Here is a 19,947-nt window from a genome sequence, read left to right as displayed (position 1 = left end):
GCCATTTGTAATTTTACAATATTTTCACCTCCTACATTACTAAATCAATTCTATAATTGTAAAATTTACCATTATTTATTTATTTTTTTATTTATTTTAGAATAATTGTAGCCTACATAAATGGGTGAAGCAAAACAAATATGATAATTTTTTAACTGCAGGCAGATATAGGCCTATATTATTACAAATATATTATCATTACAAATATTTGGATCATCCCTTATTCTTTCGCTTATTTTCTTAAAGAATAAACACTTATTTTCTACAAGAAAAAAAATTATAAATAAAGAATAAAAAAATAATCTCAATTAGCCCTTATTTTCCATTTCTGAAGTTAATTGGCAACTCTTATGATGATTTAATTATATTTTGACTCCCCTGACAGTGACACCTTCTTCAAAAAAATAAAAAAAATAAAACAAATACCTTGTAGGAGATATGCGACTGAATAATAGATTTTAAAAAAGAAAAAAGTGTGTGCTTGGTTTCCGAAATGGAAAACGAATACAGCTCCTAAAAATGATATGATGAAAAAGTCATAACACATTATTAATTCATAGAAATAATTTAAGCAATTAAAACTTTTTTTTATACTAGATGCAACTTTCAATACTAGTAAACTGACTTTAAAATCTCAAGGAGTTTATAAGTTGAAACGGTAAAATGTCACAGTGCATGTTAAATAGCCTAAATGAACTTGTATAGTATCTAAAGACCTTGATTGCATGTTAGCATAAAACTAACAATATAATTGGATTTTTTTTAAAATGAACAATTCCTGTATAAAATGGGACAGCAACTTTTATATCAAACATTTTTAAATCGTCCACAGCTGAGCAATGCGGGAGGCAGGTTCTGCTCCAGAGTGCGCAGAGTGAATGTGCATGCACAAAGTAATTTTCAGATGCAATGAAAAAAAATAAAAAATAAAAATAAAACATGGATAAAACCATACACGAAACTTGTAAATAGTTAACAACATAGCCTAGATTAGGCCCAGACTCTGTTCCTAAGTATATAATGTAAGTTTTTTTTACCCACAGTAACAAATTTTAACCGATTAATTGCCTATTTTAATTTTCTGCATTAAAAAAAAACAAAAAAAAAAACACGCTAAAAAATAAATTAGGTTTGTGAGAGGGAAAAAAACATAAGTCATGTATAAGATGCATTTTATTACATTCAGAAATAACAGCAGGCCTAATAATGTTATAGGCTAATGTAACAACAGGATATTTTTGGATCCCTTCACTTTACAACAAATCCTTTAAATTTAACAAATTTATCAGAACAGAACGAGAATTAAAAATATATAAGTCTAATGGATAAATATAATTGCAGTATATAATAATATAGGCTTAGCTATAAACAAACAAAAATAAATTAATAATAATTTAAAGCGAAACATAAGGCAAGGTTGGGCTCTCTCATTCGGGACAAATCCAAATGTTTCCATATTCGAGATGTTGCCCATTTGAAGCTTAACTATTCATTAGGTAAAATAGGCTTTGTAGTTCATGCGTGTTTCAGTATAGACGGAAAAAAAATCATAATAAGCAAGAATATGCCAATGTGGACCACTGCTCGCGCCGGATGGCACAGTTAACGGCTGCTGTTTCCAATGAATATGTGCGTGAGGCACCAGCGATCAAACAGAAAATACTTAATTTTTGGTCTCACAGTAAAGGCATAATTCGAAAATGCAAACTGTTGGTAGTTTGAAAAATCAAGAATAATAACGGAGTTAATAAGAATTATTTCTAAATGCTGGACCGTTCTCATTTCGCTCTGCATATATTTTTTATTAATTTTATTAACCAAGAATAAACCGAAATGAAAACATTTAGCTTTTAATCCGTTTGTGTGTGTGTGTATATACAGTGCATATGGAAAGTATTCAGACCCCCTTAAATTTTTCACTCTGTTATATTGCAGCCATTTGCTAAAATCATTAGTTAATTAATGTACACACAGCACCCCATATTGACAGAAAAACACAGAATTGTTGACATTTTTGCAGAGTTATTAAAAAAGAAAAACTGAAATATCACATGGTCTTAAGTATTCAGACCCTTGGCTCAGTATTTAGTAGAAGCAACCTTTTGATCTAATACAGCCATGAGTCTTTTTGGGAAAGATGCAACAAGCTTTTCACACCTGGATTTGGGGATCCTCTGCCATTCCTCCTTGCAGATCCTCTCCAGTTCTGTCAGGTTGGATGGTAAACGTTGGTGGACAGCCATTTTCACATCTCTCCAGAGATGCTCAATTGGGTTTAAGTCAGGGCTCTGGCTGGGCCATTTAAGAACAGTCACAGAGTTGTTGTGAAGCTGCTCCTTCGTTATTTTAGCTGTGTGCTCAGGGTCATTGTCTTGTTGGAAGGTGAACCTTCGGCCCAGTCTGAGGTCCTGAGCACTCTGGAGAAGGTTTTCGTCCAGGATATCCCTGTACTTGGCCGCATTCATCTTTCCCTCAATTGCAACCAGTCGTCCTGTCCCTGCAGCTGAAAAACACCCCCACAAACACCCCCACATGCTGCCACCACCATGCTTCACTGTTGGGACTGTATTGGACAGGTGATGAGCAGTGCCTGGTTTTCTCCACACATACCGCTTAGAATTAAGGCCAAAAAGTTCTATCTTTGTCTCATCAGACCAGAGAATCTTATTTCTCACCATCTTGGAGTCCTTCAGGTGTTTTTTCATGTGTCTTGCACTGAGGAGAGGCTTTCGTCGGGCCACTCTGCCATAAAGCCCTGACTGGTGGAGGGCTGCAGTGATGGTTGACTTTCTTCAACTTTCTCCAATCTCCCAACTGCATCTCTGGAGCTCAGCCACAGTGATCTTTGGGTTCTTCTTTACCTCTATCACCAAGGCTCTTTCCCCACGATAGCTCAGTTTGGCTGGACGGCCAGCTCTAGGAAAGGTTCTGGTCGTCCCAAACGTCTTCCATTTAAGGGTTATGGAGGCCACTGTGCTCTTAGGAACCTTAAATGCAGCAGAATTTTTTTTGTAACCTTGGCCAGATCTGTGCCTTGCCACAATTCTGTCTCTGAGCTCTTCAGGCAGTTCCTTTGATTCTCATTTGCTCTGACATGCACTGTGAGCTGTAAGGTCTTATATAGACAGGTGTGTGGCTTTCCTAATCAAGTCCAATTAGGGCTGGGCGATATATCTAACGATATAATCATGCGCATCTAGTCAGTAAAGCCGGTTCCCTGATTACCGCTAAATCGCCATCACCTGCTTTCAAATGGAGCGGCATTTAATAGACAGAGCCGTAGATCACTGACAAGCTACGCAATATCGCGTTGATTATCGAAGGCGATACATCTGCGATAATGAACGAGATATAGCGTAGCTTGTCAGTGATCTACGGCTCTGTCTATTAAATGCCGCTCCATTTGAAAGCAGGTGATGGCGATTTAGCGCTAATCAGGGAACCGGCTTTACTGACTAGATGCGCATGATTATATCGTTAGATATATCACCCAGCCCTAAGTCCAATTAGTATATTTAAACACAGCTGGACTCAAATGAAGGTGTAGAACCATCTCAAGGATGACCAGAAGAAATGGACAGCACCTGAGTTAAATATATTAGTGTCACAGCAAAGGGTCTGAATACTTAGGACCATGTGATATTTCAGTTTTTCTTTTTTAATAAATCTGCAATAATGTCAACAATTCTGTGTTTTTCTTTCAATATGATGGGGTGCTGTGTGTACATTAATGAGGAAAAAAAATGAACTTAAATGATTTTAGCAAATGGCTGCAATATAACAAAGAGTGAAAAATTTAAGGGGGTCTGAATACTTTCCGTACCCACTGTATATATGCATGCAGTAAGAGCCTTTGTGTAAAGGACTTTTTTTTTTTTTTTTGATGCATAGACTGTAGCTTAACACTATCCCACATTTTGAAATGAACATCTCGTTTACAAACCAACATTTTACAATTACATTCAGTTCGCAATCCGTCCCTTTGCACCACCTGGCGGCAGTTTCGCGAATGATTTTAACACGTGACTGACTTGCAGTTACAAGCGGTACACGCGGCAGTATTACCCATTCTGGTTGTCCACCTACTGTAGTTACATGTAACGGCGTTACATAATTTAATTACAAAATAAATGTAACTGTAATCAGTTACAGTTACTGAGAATTTTTTAAAAAATTAAATTAGTTACTAAAATGTTAACGATTACAAAGGGGATTACATTTGAATATTTACACACATCCACATACAGATTTAATTGATTTCTTTCCCAAATTGCACCGACTACTCTGAGACATGGGGGAGAGCGGGCACAAAGTAACACTTTTTGACTTTTTCAGTTTGTGTAAATCCACATGAGGTTCAGAATATATATATATATATTTTATACACAGTAATTTTACACTTGTCTAGTACAAATATGTCGCTTTGTTTCATAATTACAGTGTATACTTTTTTCTTTATTTCCATTTCCATTTCCATTTAGTCATTTAGCAGACGCTTTTATCCAAAGCGACTTACAAATGAGGACAATGGAAGCAATCAAAAATAACAAAAGAGCAATGATATAAGTGCTATAACAAGTCTCAGTTAGCTTAAACACAGTACACGTAGCAAGGGCTTTTAAATATTACAATAAATAAAAAGAAAAAAACAGAATAGAAAAAGAATAGAGCAAGCTAGTGTTAGAAATCTTTTTTATAATTGTATAATAAATGAAAAGAAAATAGATAGAATACAAAAAGATTAGAAAGGTAGTTAGAATATATATATATATATATATATATATATATATATATATATATATATATATTATATATATATATAATATTAAGAATAGAATTAGAATAGTGAGTGCTAAAGTTAGAGGGTCAAATAAAGATGGAAGAGATGTGTTTTAAGCTGATTCTTGAAGATGGCTAAGGACTCAGCTGCTCGGATTGAGTTGGGCAGGTCATTCCACCAGGAGAGGACATTTAATTTAAAAGTCCGTAAAAGTGACTTTGTGCTTCTTTCGGATGGCATAATCAAGCGACTTTCACTTGCAGAATGCAAGCTTCTAGAGGGCACATAAGTCTGAAGTAATGAATTTAGGTAAAGGGGTGCAGAGCCAGTAGCGGTTTTGTATGCAAACATCAATGCCTTGAATTTTATGCGAGCAGCTATTGGTAGCCAGTGCAAATTGATAAACAGAGGTGTGACGTGTATTCTTTTCAGCTCATTAAAAATTTATCTTGCTGCCGCGTTCTGGATTAATTGTAAAGGTTTGATAGAACTGGCTAGAAGACCTGCCAAGAGAGCATTGCAATAGTCTAGCCTGGACAGAACAAGAGCTTGAACAAGGAGTTGTGCAGCATGTTCCGAAAGAAAGGGCCTGATCTTCTTAATGTTGAATATAGCAAATCTGCAGGACCAGACAGTTTTAGCAATGTGGTCTGAGAAAGTTAGCTGATCATCAATCATAACTCGAAGGTTTCTGGCTGTTTTTGAAGGAGTTATGGTTGACGTGCCTAACTTGATGGTGAAATTGTGATGAAACGATGGGTTTGCTGGAACCACAAGTAGTTCTGTCTTGGCAAGGTTGAGCTGAAGGTGATGGTCCTTCATCCAACAAGAAAGACTCAAACCACTGGAGTGCAGTTCCTGAGATGCCCTTTGTCAGTAGGGTTGACAGGAGGATCTGGTGGTTAACCGTGTCAAAAGCAGCGGATAGATCAAGCAAGATATGTATTGAAGATTTGGATTCCGCTCTTGCCAGTCTTAGGGCTTCAACAACTGAGAGCAAGGCAGTCTCAGTTGAATGTCCACTTCTGAAGCCAGATTGGTTGCTGTCAAGGAGGTTGTTCTGTGTGAGAAAGGCAGAGACTTGGTTGAACACAGCTCATACAAGTGTTTTTGCAATGAACGGAAGAAGGGAAACTGGTCTGTAGTTCTCTAAAAGAGATGGGTTGAGGGTGGGTTTCTTAAGTAGTGGAGTTATACGAGCCTGTCTAAATGATGAGGGGAAAACACCAGTGTGGGGGGATATGTTTATGATGTGAGTGAGTGCAGGTACAACTGCAGGATAAATGGCTTGAAGGAGATGAGATGGAATAGGATCAAGCGGACAGGTAGTAGGATGATAAGAAAGGATGAGTTTGGAGACTTCTGCCTCAGAGAGTGAAGCTTGTTTGCTGGTGAGATGTGCTTGATGGATTGTGGTGTGGAAAATTGTGCACTGATGTTTTTAATTTTATTAATGAAAAATGTGGCAAAGTCGTCAGCTATTAGAAATGAAGCAGGGGGTGAAGGAGGAGGACAAAGGAGCGAGGAAAATGTTTTAAAAAGCATGCAAAAGTTAGATGAATTGTTAATGTTGTTATGGTAATATGTAATTTTAGCAGTGGAGACATTAGCAGAGAAGGAAGAGAGGAGTGACTGATACACATTAAGGTCAGTAATATTTTTGGATTTGCGCAAGTGAAATGTTGACATGCTCCATAGGTGGGGTACATTGTAACAGTTGAGAGGCACATTGTAACATGACCATATGACAGCTTAAAATGTTATCTGATTGAATGAAAAAAATATACAAGACAAACTAAAATATTTTGTTAATAATATATATATATATATATATATATATATATATATATATATATATATATATATATATATATATATATATATTTATTTATTTTTTTAAGAATTAAAAATAATCTGATTTTAGAGTTTGACAATGAGCACATTGCAACCATGCTTGTGAAGGCCCACATAAACAAGCTGAAATTCCCCGGTCTGAATTTTTTTTCCTAGTCCGCCTCGTCATGCGCAGATATGCGGTTTAATTTACTACACATAGGCCTTCTGATGCTAGCAGTGTTTTCAGCCTCTGCCGCCTCAATATATGAGTACATGAACACATAAACATAATCTCTAGAACTGCTCTGAGTCACTTCATGAGCATTTGACTTATTTTGAGAAAACTATCGTCATATCATATACAAAGAGACACCGATGTTTCAAAAAGACACCAATGTTTCAGAAGTTTAGTACACAGAATAGGACATATGCTTATCAGATAACAGTATTTGAGCTGATGTATATGCTTTTATTTATTATTATTTTTTTAATGAACTATTTTTTTTCCCCAAACTTTTGTTAGATGCAGTGTTTCCTGAACTTATGCAAATATCTGGTTTCAGAAACCATATCAGTAAATAATTTCTTATGATTTTAAATCTGCATTGAACTTCAGATCAATCTTAAAGTAAAAGGCAGTACCAGAGTCTAATTTTGTGGTGGATGTGAACAAATTTGATAATCTTAATTCAAGTGATGGAGGATTTTGAAAGTCTGACAGTGTTGAGCACTATTGTGAGGTTAACCCTGTGTGGCGGGGGCTAGGAAGAAAAGACCACTAGGGTCTAACTAATTCTAAAGATTTAGAACTCAACTATATTGAAACCGACCACTCCACTCTGATATTTTATACAGAGAATATTGGAAATAAAAATTAAAGCACACAAATTTGTGCACTAATTAGGACCAGAGACACGAGCACCATACAAAAGTATCTTTATTAAGACATAAAAAAAACCTTGCACTCAGGGTGGAAGGCCAAGGCCTCACGTTGGATCATAAAAGAGTTTATACACAAAAAGTAATTCACAATCACTCATTGAAAACTGTAACCGAATAACAAAAACACAAAAACAACAACTCTAAATTACGTATAGGGCTGAGGGCTTAAGGACCGGAATACTATCAATCAATCTTCAAAAGAATAAAGCACACTCACACCCCAATTCATGATCCATACTGCATCGCCACACTCAGTGTTCAACCCAACACCAGCACGCAAAGGGATCAACAGAAACTCCTGCTTGTAGCCCTCAGCTCCTGAAAACAAACCATACACACTCACACACAATCAGTCACACACCCAAAAGTATACACATATAAACAAATGATCACAAAAATAAACAAATGATCACAAAGGTAAATCAGTATAAAGACCAACTTAATACACTTACCCATAAATTAACAAACAATAAATGGCCAGAACACACAGGCACAAACATGAAACAAAACAAATAAGTGTGTTCCTTCTCTTTAATTTCAGGAAAACGGCGACTCCCTCCCAACCACACTCTGCACACCATGTTGGGCAGAGAAGGGAAGATCCCAAATGCCCTTTTCTTGTTTAAAAAAAAAAACACAATAAATAATTAACCACTACTACACTAATGCCCAATTCTGTACCCCTAAACCCCCCGGGGGCCAACTTACCAAGCGGCAACCACGGTCTAGCATGCCGTACGATCATGCTTCCTTATAATTTGGTGTAGTTTGAATCCCAAAGCCTCCGTCTAAATCCGTTGCATATACCTAAAATATACTAAAACGATATCCACGCTTAAAAAAAGGGATAACACTCACAATATATCAAGCTTAAAATTAAAACTTACCAGAGAGGATCGACATTATAGAAATCGCACACAGTCCGAGTTACGTAGAGAACGAAAAAACGCACATGGGATGCTAACGGAAGAGGGAACCCCCCAAGACAATCAGAAATGACGCACCACGATATAGACTCCCGGACTATTTATAGACAGGTAATTACTTCCAACTGCCCCGCCTTCCCTCCATTCAGACCCGGAGGAATAACCCATCCCATCACACCCACATGGTATAAATGTTTGAAAATTATTAACAGTTGAAAATAAACATTCATTAGAAATTCAGAAAAATAATCAACAGTAATCAGTTACATTACTTAAACTAATTGAACAAGTTTCACTACTATTATATTTTAAATAGGTTAACTTGTAATCTGTAACCTATTACATTTCCAAAGTAACCTTTCCAACACTGCAGCTGAAGGGCCCGGTTGAAGACACGCAAGTCAAGATTTTTTGCAAATTGGATCGGTCCTCAAGCACAACTCAACGTTCCTTTTTTTATATCGGAAGTATTCCCATACTGCAGATTTTTTACTTTTTTCCGTCTGGGATGGTGATTAGATATAATCTTTGTCTCTGAAGTTTTCTCAGCTGTACGTATGTGTAAGCAGCCGAGTTAATGCAGAGTGAAGCCGACGAGCGGAAATGAGTTACATATGTGTGGGCGAGATTTTTTTTTTCATTTGTTTGTTTTAAACCGTTTTAACATGTGTGGACATACAGCGGAATGAAATGTCATTCCTCACAGGGGTGAAGTAGCCGAGAGAGCTCAACATGCTGCAACTTCACAAAACACATTCAAATAGAAAAGGCACCAGCAAATTAAGAAAACACATTCATCAGTTTGACAGCACACATGCTGCAAATACTCGCAACACAACGAAATACAAAAACAAGCTGGAAATGCTCACAACACAAACAAATACAGAAACGAGCTGCAAACAAAATTACCCCAACAAAACGAAAATTTACTTCTTTTTTTTGGCGTATTGATTATGATTTGTATAACCACAGTTGTACAAATAGGTATGGTTAGAGTGGTAAAAGTGGTTAGAGTAGTAAATCCATGGTTAATTTGTGCATGATTACAGTAATCATTTTTTGTTTGATGTTTCGACGTTTACGGTCTCTTGTGTGTGTATGTGCTACGACTCCTGACCCCAGGGTCCTATGAGGAGCTAGTAGCTGCCTCAATTGTGCCTGTGATCATATACAGGTGCATCTCAAAAAATTTGAATATCATGGAAAAGTTCTTTTTTTTTTTTTATTTTTATTTGAGTAAGGGTACGTTTCTTATATTCTAGATTCATTGCACACAAACTGAAATATTTCAAGAGTTTTATTGTTTTAATTCTGATGGTTACAACTTGCAGTTTAGAAAAAAATTAAATTTAGTATCTCAAAAAATTTGAATATTTTCTCAAAGATCAATCAAAAAAAGATATACAAAACAGAAATGTTCAAGATATTTCCAAAGCAGGTTTAATTATGCACTCAATACTTGGTTGGGGCTCATTTTGTATGAATTACTGCTTCAATGCGGCGTGGCATTAAGGTGATCAGCCTGTGGCACTGCTGAGGCGTTATTGAAGCCCAGGTTGCTTTGATAGTGACCTTCAGCTCCTCTGTATTGTTTGTTAGATGTTACTTATCTTCCTCTTCACAATACCCCATAGATTCCCTATGAGGTTCAGGTCACAGTAATATTATGTTCAGCAAACCACTTGGAAGTGGTTTTGGCACTGTGGGCAGGTGAACTAATGAAATCAGCATCTCAATAAAGCTTTTCAGCAGATGGAAGCAGAAAGTGCTCCAAAATCTCCTGGTAGATGGCTGCATTGACTTTGGATTTGACAAAACACAATGAACCAACACCAGCAGACGTCACGGCACCCTGAATCATCACTGACTTCAGAAACTTCACACTGGACTTTGGATTATGTGCCTCTCCAGTGCGCCAGACCTTGATTTCCAAATGAAACACTAAATTTATTTTCATCTGAAAAGAAGACTGTGGACCACTGAGAAACAGTCCAGTTTTTTTTCTCCTTACCCCAGGTGAAATGATTCTGACGTTTTTTCTGGTTCAGGAGTGGCTTGGTTCTAGGAATGTGACAGCTGTAGCCAATTTCCTGAAGACGTCCGAGCGTGGTGACTTGATACGCTGACTCCGGCTTCAGTCCACTCCTCGTGTAGCTCTCCCAAGTTCTTGAATCGTCTTTTCCTGACAATCTTCCCAAGGCTGTGGTCCTCCGTGTTGCTTGTACACCTTTTCCTACCACACTTTTTCCTTCCAGTCAACTTTCTATTAATATATTTTGATACAGCACTCTGTGAACAGCCAGCCCTTTCAGCAATGACCTTCTGTGGCTTACCCTCCTTGTGGAGGGTTTCGATTATCGTCTTCTGGACAATGGTCAAGTCAGTAGTCTTTCCCATAATTGTGGTTAAATGTTCTAAACTATACCCAGGGGTACCCAATATTTATACTCAAAATTAATCAAACTAACCAAGCTCAAATGGAATATTCAAATTTTTTTGAGACACTGAATTTTTAATTGTCCTAAGCTGTAAATCGTAACCATCAGAATAAAAAAAAGCTTTTTTGAATTAAATTACAAAAAATAAAGACCTTTTCTATGATATTCACATTTTTTAAAAGCACCTGTACTATCATCTATGACTGAGCTGGTGATTTTTCTGGACTGAAAAATTTGACTGCTGGACAGCTTGGTCCCCCCAAGTTAAAAAATCCTATCTGCGCCCCTGTGCATGAGCATGTAAACATACACATATTACTGAGTCTTTTGTGGGATTACGTACACACAGCAGTGTGTGAAAAGTATTTATTCCGCATAGAGGAAAGTCTGTTACTACAGGTGGTTTGTACAGGCCCACTTACCTGTGTGTAGCACACTTCAAAATGCACAAAAAGAGAAAGTTTCACACAGGTTTTTCTGTGATGTGGTAAGGTTGGGGGGGTAGGAGGTGAGATGTTCCATGTTTCAGGAGGTAGGGGGTTTGTGTGGGGTTTCAGAGGAGGACGGAGTGATTTGAGTTCAGGGCTCTCACAGCCTGGGGGAAAAAGCTGTTGAGCAGTCTGGCGGAGCAGGCTCTGATTCTCTGGTACCATCTTCCTCATGGTAGATGGGTGGGATCCTTCACGATACTGTTGGCTTTGCTGCAGCATCGTGTGAGGAAAATGTCCAGGATGGAGAGGAGAAGGGCACCTATGATCTCTGCAGCTGTGTTCAGTGTCTGCTGGAGGGTCTTGCGGTCTGCTGCACTACAGTTCCCATACCAGACAGTGATGCAGCTGGTCAGCACGCTCTCAATGGTGCCCCTGTATAATGTGGTGATGAGTAGGGGGAGACTTGCACTTTTCAGCCAGCGGAGAAAGTGTAGGCGATGTTATGCCTTCTTGGAGAGTGACATGGTGTTGGTAGTCCAGGTGAGATCCTCTGTGATGTGCACCCCCAGGAATTTAGTGCTGCTGACTCTCTCCACTGTCGACCTGTCAATGGTCAGTGGGGGGTGATCAACGGAGTTTCTCCTGAAGTCCATCTCAACCTCCTTTGTCTTCTCCACAATGAGGGACAGGTTGTTAGTGCCACACCATTCAGCCAGCTGTGCCACTTTCATTGCTGTTGCTGATGAGACCTACCATCATTGTGTCATCCGCAAACTTAATGACGTGGTTGGAGCTGAACTTGGCAGTGCAGTCGTGGGTCAGCAGCGTGAAGAGTGATGCAGTGATGGTCAAGAAGGCTTGCCACAGGCTCCATGTGTCTCTGCTGTCTGTGGATTGTTTATTTTTTTGAGCATATGACCGTTTTGCATTTTTGATGCCACAGGACAGATTGGCTCTTGGTGTTTTGAGGCCTGCTTTATCTCCTGATCTGAATGCTTCATCTCTGGTCTTTAGTAGCCCACGAACCTCTGCTGTCATCCATGGCTTCTGGTTTGCACATGTGGTGATGGTCTTGGTGACTGTCACATCATCAATGCACTTTTTAATATAAGCACTCACAGGTATGCGGTTTACGGTATGATAATCGTGCACCTTCAAACAGTGATAAACCATCATACTGGTATATCTTCCATGCATGCGTTACATTATGGGTGGGAATATACAGTTTATGTGTTGTTTGTGTGGGAGTAGAGCTCGCACAGTCAGCCCTCGAGGGGGATGATTGTGCTTCTGCCTGCTGCAAACGCTCCACTCCCGCCGGCCTTCTTTCTAGGAGTGTGTCTGTGCTTGTGATCTTGCGGTCCCAGGCCCACTGCTGCTGAGGCATGGCAGCGATTGAGATTGCGGGGATCGCACATGGATCTAGTGGACGGGTTGGAGACATGTTTGCCCTCTCCTCCTCAGTGCCCTCAGGAGATTGATCGGTAAACCCTGCCACCCATGGTGCTTTGGGGCACAGTGTTCTCCAGCGAGTGCTTATCTCAGTCTCTGCCTGGAAACTTAGTGGTACTGAGAGGCTCGCTACCTCTTCGGAGGTCTCTAGAGCAGCTAGTTCGGCCATTCCCTGCTGGTCTGCCGCTTCAGGGCACCGAGCTAGCCCCTCTGAATCATCAGGGGTCAGTCTCGAGAGACTGATTCCATTAGTAGACTATTTGGCTGCATGGAAACTTCTGCCAAATGTGTCTCAGTGGTTCATGCACACCATAGAGAGAGGCTACAGAATCTAGTTAGGTTTTTCTTGTTTCATCGGGGTCATTCCCACTCTGGTGGGCCCCGAGCAGGCTCTGGTAATGGAACAAAAAGTAAACACTCTCTTGAGGAAGAAGGCCATTGAGGTGTTCCCTCCTCTCGACAGAGAGTCCGGGTTCTACAGCTAGTGCTTCATCGTTCCGAAGAGGGATGGAGGGTTGAATCCCATTTTATTAGATAGTGCTACTATGAACTGCTAACTCCAACCCATAGCTTCCGGTCTCTCAACCGAGGTTGTTGAGACCATCCTCCAATCCAGAACTCCCTCTATGAGGAAATTGTTCACCTTGAAGCTTTTCACTTCTTGGTGCAGAGACTGCCAGCTTGACCCAGTTAACTGTCCAGTTTGTACAGTGCTGGAGTTTCTGCAGGCCTGATTCTCCGCAGGGTTGACCCACTCCACCTTGAAGGTCTACGTGCCCATATGGAAATGTAATATATGTTCATATATGAAATATCAAAATATGTAATATATGCTCATATGAATTAAAAACAAATATGACACCTATTAGAAATTGGAACAATTCCATATATTGAAAAAATTTACTCCATATATTATATATGTTTATGTAATTATAATACATATATTGACAAGTATGTCTCATATATGAAATGTAATAATATGTTCATATAGATGACATAAATTCTTATATAATGTAAAAACATATGAAACCTATTAGAAATGTGAAGAATACCATATATTGGCATATTAATTTATCCCATATATTAAATATGCTTATGTATGTATAATACATATTTTGACATATGTCTCAAATAGGAAATGTCCTAATATGCTCATATAGATCAAAAACATGAATGCACATATATGCACAACTATATATGGAACCTATTAGTAATTGATGAATTAGAAATTCAACCCATGAGTCTATGTGTGTGATCCTGCCTGTGTTGTTGTGTTCTGAAATAAATCCCTTTGATGTTAATCTTCCTGGTTTCCGTGCTCCTTCCTCTTCTCATCTCCGCCACAGTAGGCAATTTGTGACAAAATACCGGACCTACACAAAGTAAAGCAGTGCCTTTTTTCACTGTGTTTGTTTTCCGTTTCTGATAGTGTTTTGTTTTCCCATTTTTTCCCGCAGCGATGGAGTTGGCCATTCGGTTCGCTGCCCTAGCTCGCCTGGATCTCTCCTTCGTTGAGTTTTCCTGTTCTGCAGGCTCGCCTCGGCTACTGCCCTAGATGACTCCACCATCAACTTGCTGTTCTGGCACGGGGCCAACTACCACCCCTGCGTGGACATCCCAGACACCATGGGACTAAGCTGGAGGGAAGGAATCATCCAGTGTCTGAAGAGAGTCCGGCCCCAAGCCAGAACCAGCCTGGCCGCCACTCTCGAGTCAAGTCAGCCGGCCATTGCCGAGTCAAGTCCGCTGGCCTTTCCCGAGTCAAGTCTGCTGGCCATTCCTGAGTCGAGTACGGGTACACCCCCCCCCCCGTTCGATGTTATGTGGTCTTCCTGTTCCTACCATGATTGTGTTTATTTGATCCCAGCTGTGTCCTGTTGATTTCCGTAATTGGTTCCTTAATATAAACCCTTTGTTTCTGAGTTTCCTTCATCCAGTATTGATCATCAACCCATGAGTCTACGTGTGTGATCCTGCCTGTGTTCCTCGTTGTGTTCTGAAATAAATCCCTTTTATGTTAATCCTCCTGGTTTCCGCGCTCTTTCGTCTCCTCGTCTCTGCTACAGTAGGCAATTCGTGACAATGTCTTTGTTTGTGTAATATACAAATTACACATCACTGACGGATTTCACATACAAAATAAAAGAAATGTGATGTATAAGTGATGTATAAGAATTTGTGAAAAATGTGGTGTGCAGATGTATTTTTAATGTTACTTATTGTCAAGTGAGACAAGGGATGAAGAAGGACTCAAGGATGCAGAGCTTAATCTGCTTTTTTATAAGACTTCAAAAAATAAACAAAACAAACAATAACAACCACCCCCAAAACACAGTCCAAGCAGTGGCAGGACTGAAGCTCACACTGTATGAAACAAGAACACGCAGCCAATGAGAACTCTCACTGACTGCATGTACATGCATATCATGACATAAAAGCACAAATCAGGCAACTCACAAATCAGGCAACCAACTGGACCTCATCTACCCGCGCTGTTGCTCCATGGACGACACTTTAGTTGCTCCAGTGCACACCTCAGACCACTTCCTCATAACTGCTAACCTCGCACTTACTCCTGAAGTGGCACACACTCCACCGCAGGTCACCTTTCGATGGAACCTACGCTCACTCTCTCCCTCTTGCCTATCCTCTATGGTTTCATCCTCACTTCCTTCACACTCCCAGTTTTCAGCACTGGACACGAACAGTGCTACTGACACTCTTTGCTCCACTCTAAACTCTTGCTTGGACAACTTTTGCCCACTGTCATCCAGACCAGCACGCACCACCCCATCTGCCCCCTGGCTGTCAGATGTTCTCCGTGAACATCGCTCTAAACTCAGGGCTGCAGAGAGGAAATGGCATAAATCAAGAAACTCTACCGACCTCAGGGTGTATCAGTCTCTCCTCTCTTCCTTCTCTGCAAATGTCTTCACTGCTGAAACATCATACTACCACAACAAAATTAACAACTGTTCTGACTCTCGGACACTTTTCAAAACTTTCTCTTCTCTTCTTAATCCGCCTCCACCTCCTCCTTCATCGACTCTTACAGCCGACCACTTTGCAGTTTTCTTCACAAATAAGACAAGAGCCATCAGTGACCAATTCTCCACACCACAGACTGATGATAACTTCATATCGACTAATACACACACTCTCTCCTCCTTCCCTCCACTCTCAGAGATGGACGTTTCCAAACTTATCCTGTCCAGTCATCCTACTACTTGTTCACTTGATCCTATCCCCACTCACCTCCGTCAAGCGATTTCTTCTTCAGTCATACCTTCACTTACTCACATTATCAACACCTCTCTTCACTCTGGTACATTTCCCTGAGCATTTAAGCAGGCTCGGGTAAGCCCACTGTTTAAGAAACCATCTTTAAATTCAGCACTTCTAGAAAACTACAGACTTCCCTTCTTCCATTCATTGCAAAGACACTTTAGCAAGTTGTGTTCAACCAACTCATGTGCAACCAACTCATGTTTCTTGTACAGAACAACCTCCTGGACAGCAACCAATCTGGCTTCAAAAGCAGCCACTCAACTGAGACTGCCCTGCTCTCGGTTACTGCAGCCCTGCAACTGGCAAAAGCAGCTTCCAAATCCTCGGTACTCATCTTGCTGGATCTGTCTGCTGCTTTTGACACAGTTAATCACGAGATTCTACTGTCCACCTTCAGAAAGATGGGCATCTCTGGAACCGCACTCCTGTGGTTTAAGTCCTACCTCTCAGAAACTTCACCCCTCCAAGACACCCTGAAGGATCTATCTAAGTCTTGCTACTGGGGTTCCTCAAGGCTCAGTGCTTGGACCACTTCTCTTCTCCATCTACATGACGTCATTAGGATCTGTCATTCAGAAGCATGGCTTTTACTATCACTGCTATGCTGATGACACTCAACTCTATTTCTCATTCCAACCAGATGATATGACGGTAGCTGCTCGCATTTGCCTTATACAACATTAGGAAGATTAGACCCTTCCTGTCAGAGCAAGCCACCCAACTTCTTGTCCAAGCTCTTGTTTTCTCCAGACTGGACTATTGTAATGCTCTCCTGACCGGCCTTCCTGAATGTACTATCAAGCCTCTACAACTGATCCAGAATGCAGCAGTGAGGATTATCTTAAATGAGCCAAAAAAAGCTCACGTTACTCCTCTCCTCATCAGGTTACACTGGCTACCAGTAGCCGCTCGCATCAAATTCAAAGTACTGATGCTTGCCTACAAGACGACCACCGCCACGGCACCAATATAAAAACCCGATTCCAAAAAAGTTGGGACACTGTACAAATTGTGAGTAAAAAAGGAATGGAATAATTTACAAATCTCATAAACTTATATTTTATTCACAATAGAATATAGATAACATATCAAATGTTGAAAGTGGGGCATTTTGAAATGTCATGCCAAATATTGTCTCATTTTGATTTCATGAGAGCTACACATTCCCAAAAAGTTGGGACAGGTAGCAATAAAAGGCCGGAAAAGTTAACTAGCTTTTTTTTAAGGAAAATAATCGTCTCTGGGTCAAAATCCCCTGAAGGTTAGATTTAACCTGACAGAAAATTAAATCTAGATTAAAGGGGTGGTTGATTGCAATTTCACTTTTTTTAAGGTTAGTTAGTGTGTTAGTTGCTGTTTAAGCATAACCTATATCTGTACAGTTGCGGCACTGAAAGTTCAATGCAAACTGAGATTTCGCCTTTTAAAATTCTGGCAGTTTTATGCCTACAAAAATGGCTCATAGGGACTACAATGAGCTACTTCCTGGGTTGGTTACATCACAAACCCGGATAAACCCCGCCCCTGGGAACATGCAGCAAAGGGGGTAAAGGCCATGTTGTGCTGCTTTAGAGAAGATTAAGAGAAAACCAGGTGTGCATGTTAAAATCTATTCATATATGAATCCCAATTATGTCTTCTAACAATTCTAACGGATTCACAAGTTTCAAAATCAATGTTCTAAAGTAGCAGTTCTCAGTCAGGTTCCTCATGTTGCCCTGATCTGCATGCTCTGCATCTTTCTCTCTCTCTCTCTCGCTCTCTCTCTCTCTCACTCACTTTCTAATTCAGATCAACAGCTCAGCTCCATCAATGAACTGTTCCATTTATACACTTATTTTCCCAAAGCTATGAGAGACGTTATACATGGACGCACATGCGGTTGTTGTGCTGTATTAAAGCTTTAATCAGGATAAAACTGTATATTAAAAGCTAACAAAAGCAGTAGCATTTACAAATAACAGCGTATCTAAAAGTATGAAACAACAGCAAACAAAAAACATACCATTAAGAGCCGTGCTTGCACAGGTTCTGCGCGAATCTCTGGGTCTCAATCGGGCTCAAATTGATAAGGAATATAGATGACACACGGGGCACGAGTGGTGGGGGGGAGTTGTCATCATGTGACACACAGCAGCCAAAGTAGCACTGATGTTTTATTTATTTTTTCCTTTTTATTCGAAACATTCTGCATTAACTACATCATGAAATATCTCGATTCTCGATGCTACTCGGTGTGTTTCCACCGCAGGAACCAGGATCTAAATAAAGTTTCACTCGAGCACATTTGTCACTTTTGGGGCCAACAGGAAAAACATTCAGCTTTGAACGCATTTTGCGAGGATGAAGAAGCTCAGAAGGTGAAATGGCTGTAGTACTGTGAGGGGTAGCTCTGTATCTTTGCAAGAACTCAGTCACTGCATGTGTCCATGGTTTCCCCATCTGTTCCACAGAAAGAATGCATTCTTTCAGGACTCTATTCCACCACTCCACAGTGCCATTACAATGTGGAAAATACACGCTACTACGCATGTGACCTATTCCTCTCTCCTTTAAGAATGCTGCAAACACACTAGAGAGAAATTGAGGCCTGTTGTTAGTCACAACACACTGTGGATTTCCCTCTCTACTGAAAACTGATTGGAGGAATGATGTGACCACCTCAGTAGTGACATTTGGAGAAAACGCCACTTACTTTGGTAATCCACCAGACAAATGATAAAACGGCAGTCAGAAGGTCCTCTCTCAAAAGGTCCAACGATATTGATCGCTAGTATCTGCCATGGTTCAGATGGCAGGCTGACAGGCTGAAGAGGAGCTGGTGCTGTTTTAGCCGATTTGTCATTCAGTTGGCATGTTAAGCAGGAAGAAACAGCCGACTGCACTTGAGCATCCATCTGAGGCCACCAGAATAATTCATGCAGTCTCTGTTTCGTTTGGACAATTCCTTGGTGTCTTATGTGCCAGGCTTATCATCTTACAGCGCAACGTAGAAGGAACAAGAACACGATGTTCACCTTTCCTCACTAGCACACCATCCACACAGAGTTCATCACGAATACGAAAGCAGGGCACCAGAACAGGATCCAGGTCACAGGATTTTTTTGGCCAGCCCTGCCCGATTTGCAAGCGCAGCTTATGTCAAGATTATGTTAAACAGCCACTCTCTGCTCTGTCTATCTGAATTGGACTTCATTCAAGTTGGAGGAGGTGAAAATTGTGCCAGGCACCAAAGGCCTGACTAAACCAGTGGTCTGTCTCCACAATTTCAAAACACATCACACACACACACACACACACACACACACACACACACACACACACACACACACACACACACACAGTCACACTCACACACAGTAACACACAGTAGTGGTATTTAGTTTATGTATATATACACACACACACACAAACATAAAGTCGTTTTCTGTATTTTAGACTATAACAAATTAATAAAGACGTTTTCTGTTTTTTGGATTTTTTGTTTGTAAGTTTCACTATTGTAGTAGCCTAGTTACAATTCTTTATTTGTATTAGTTAGACTGTCAATGCTTATATTCATGTATATGAGTGTAACTCTTTAAGTCTTGGCAAAAATGAATATGGAAAACCTTCAACAGCAGTAAAAATTGGATCCCTGACTTTTGTGCTTTTTTCAGTTGCTTATAAATAGATACACAGCTTAAGTCTGAAAACACTGTATTCAGTACAAACTGGGCTACAATAATATGTAAATAGCATGTATGGACATGATTGAGTTTTTGAGAAAACAATGTTTATGCGTGCTTAGTAAAAATCCCTGAAATAAGGTCATAAAACACCTGGAGAACATTTGTTCACAAGACTGTCAAACC

This window comes from Cyprinus carpio, unplaced genomic scaffold (assembly GCF_018340385.1).
Source record: "Cyprinus carpio isolate SPL01 unplaced genomic scaffold, ASM1834038v1 S000006739, whole genome shotgun sequence".
NCBI classification, from domain to species: Eukaryota; Metazoa; Chordata; class Actinopteri; order Cypriniformes; family Cyprinidae; genus Cyprinus; species Cyprinus carpio.
Note: the sequence above shows the minus strand (reverse complement) of the source record.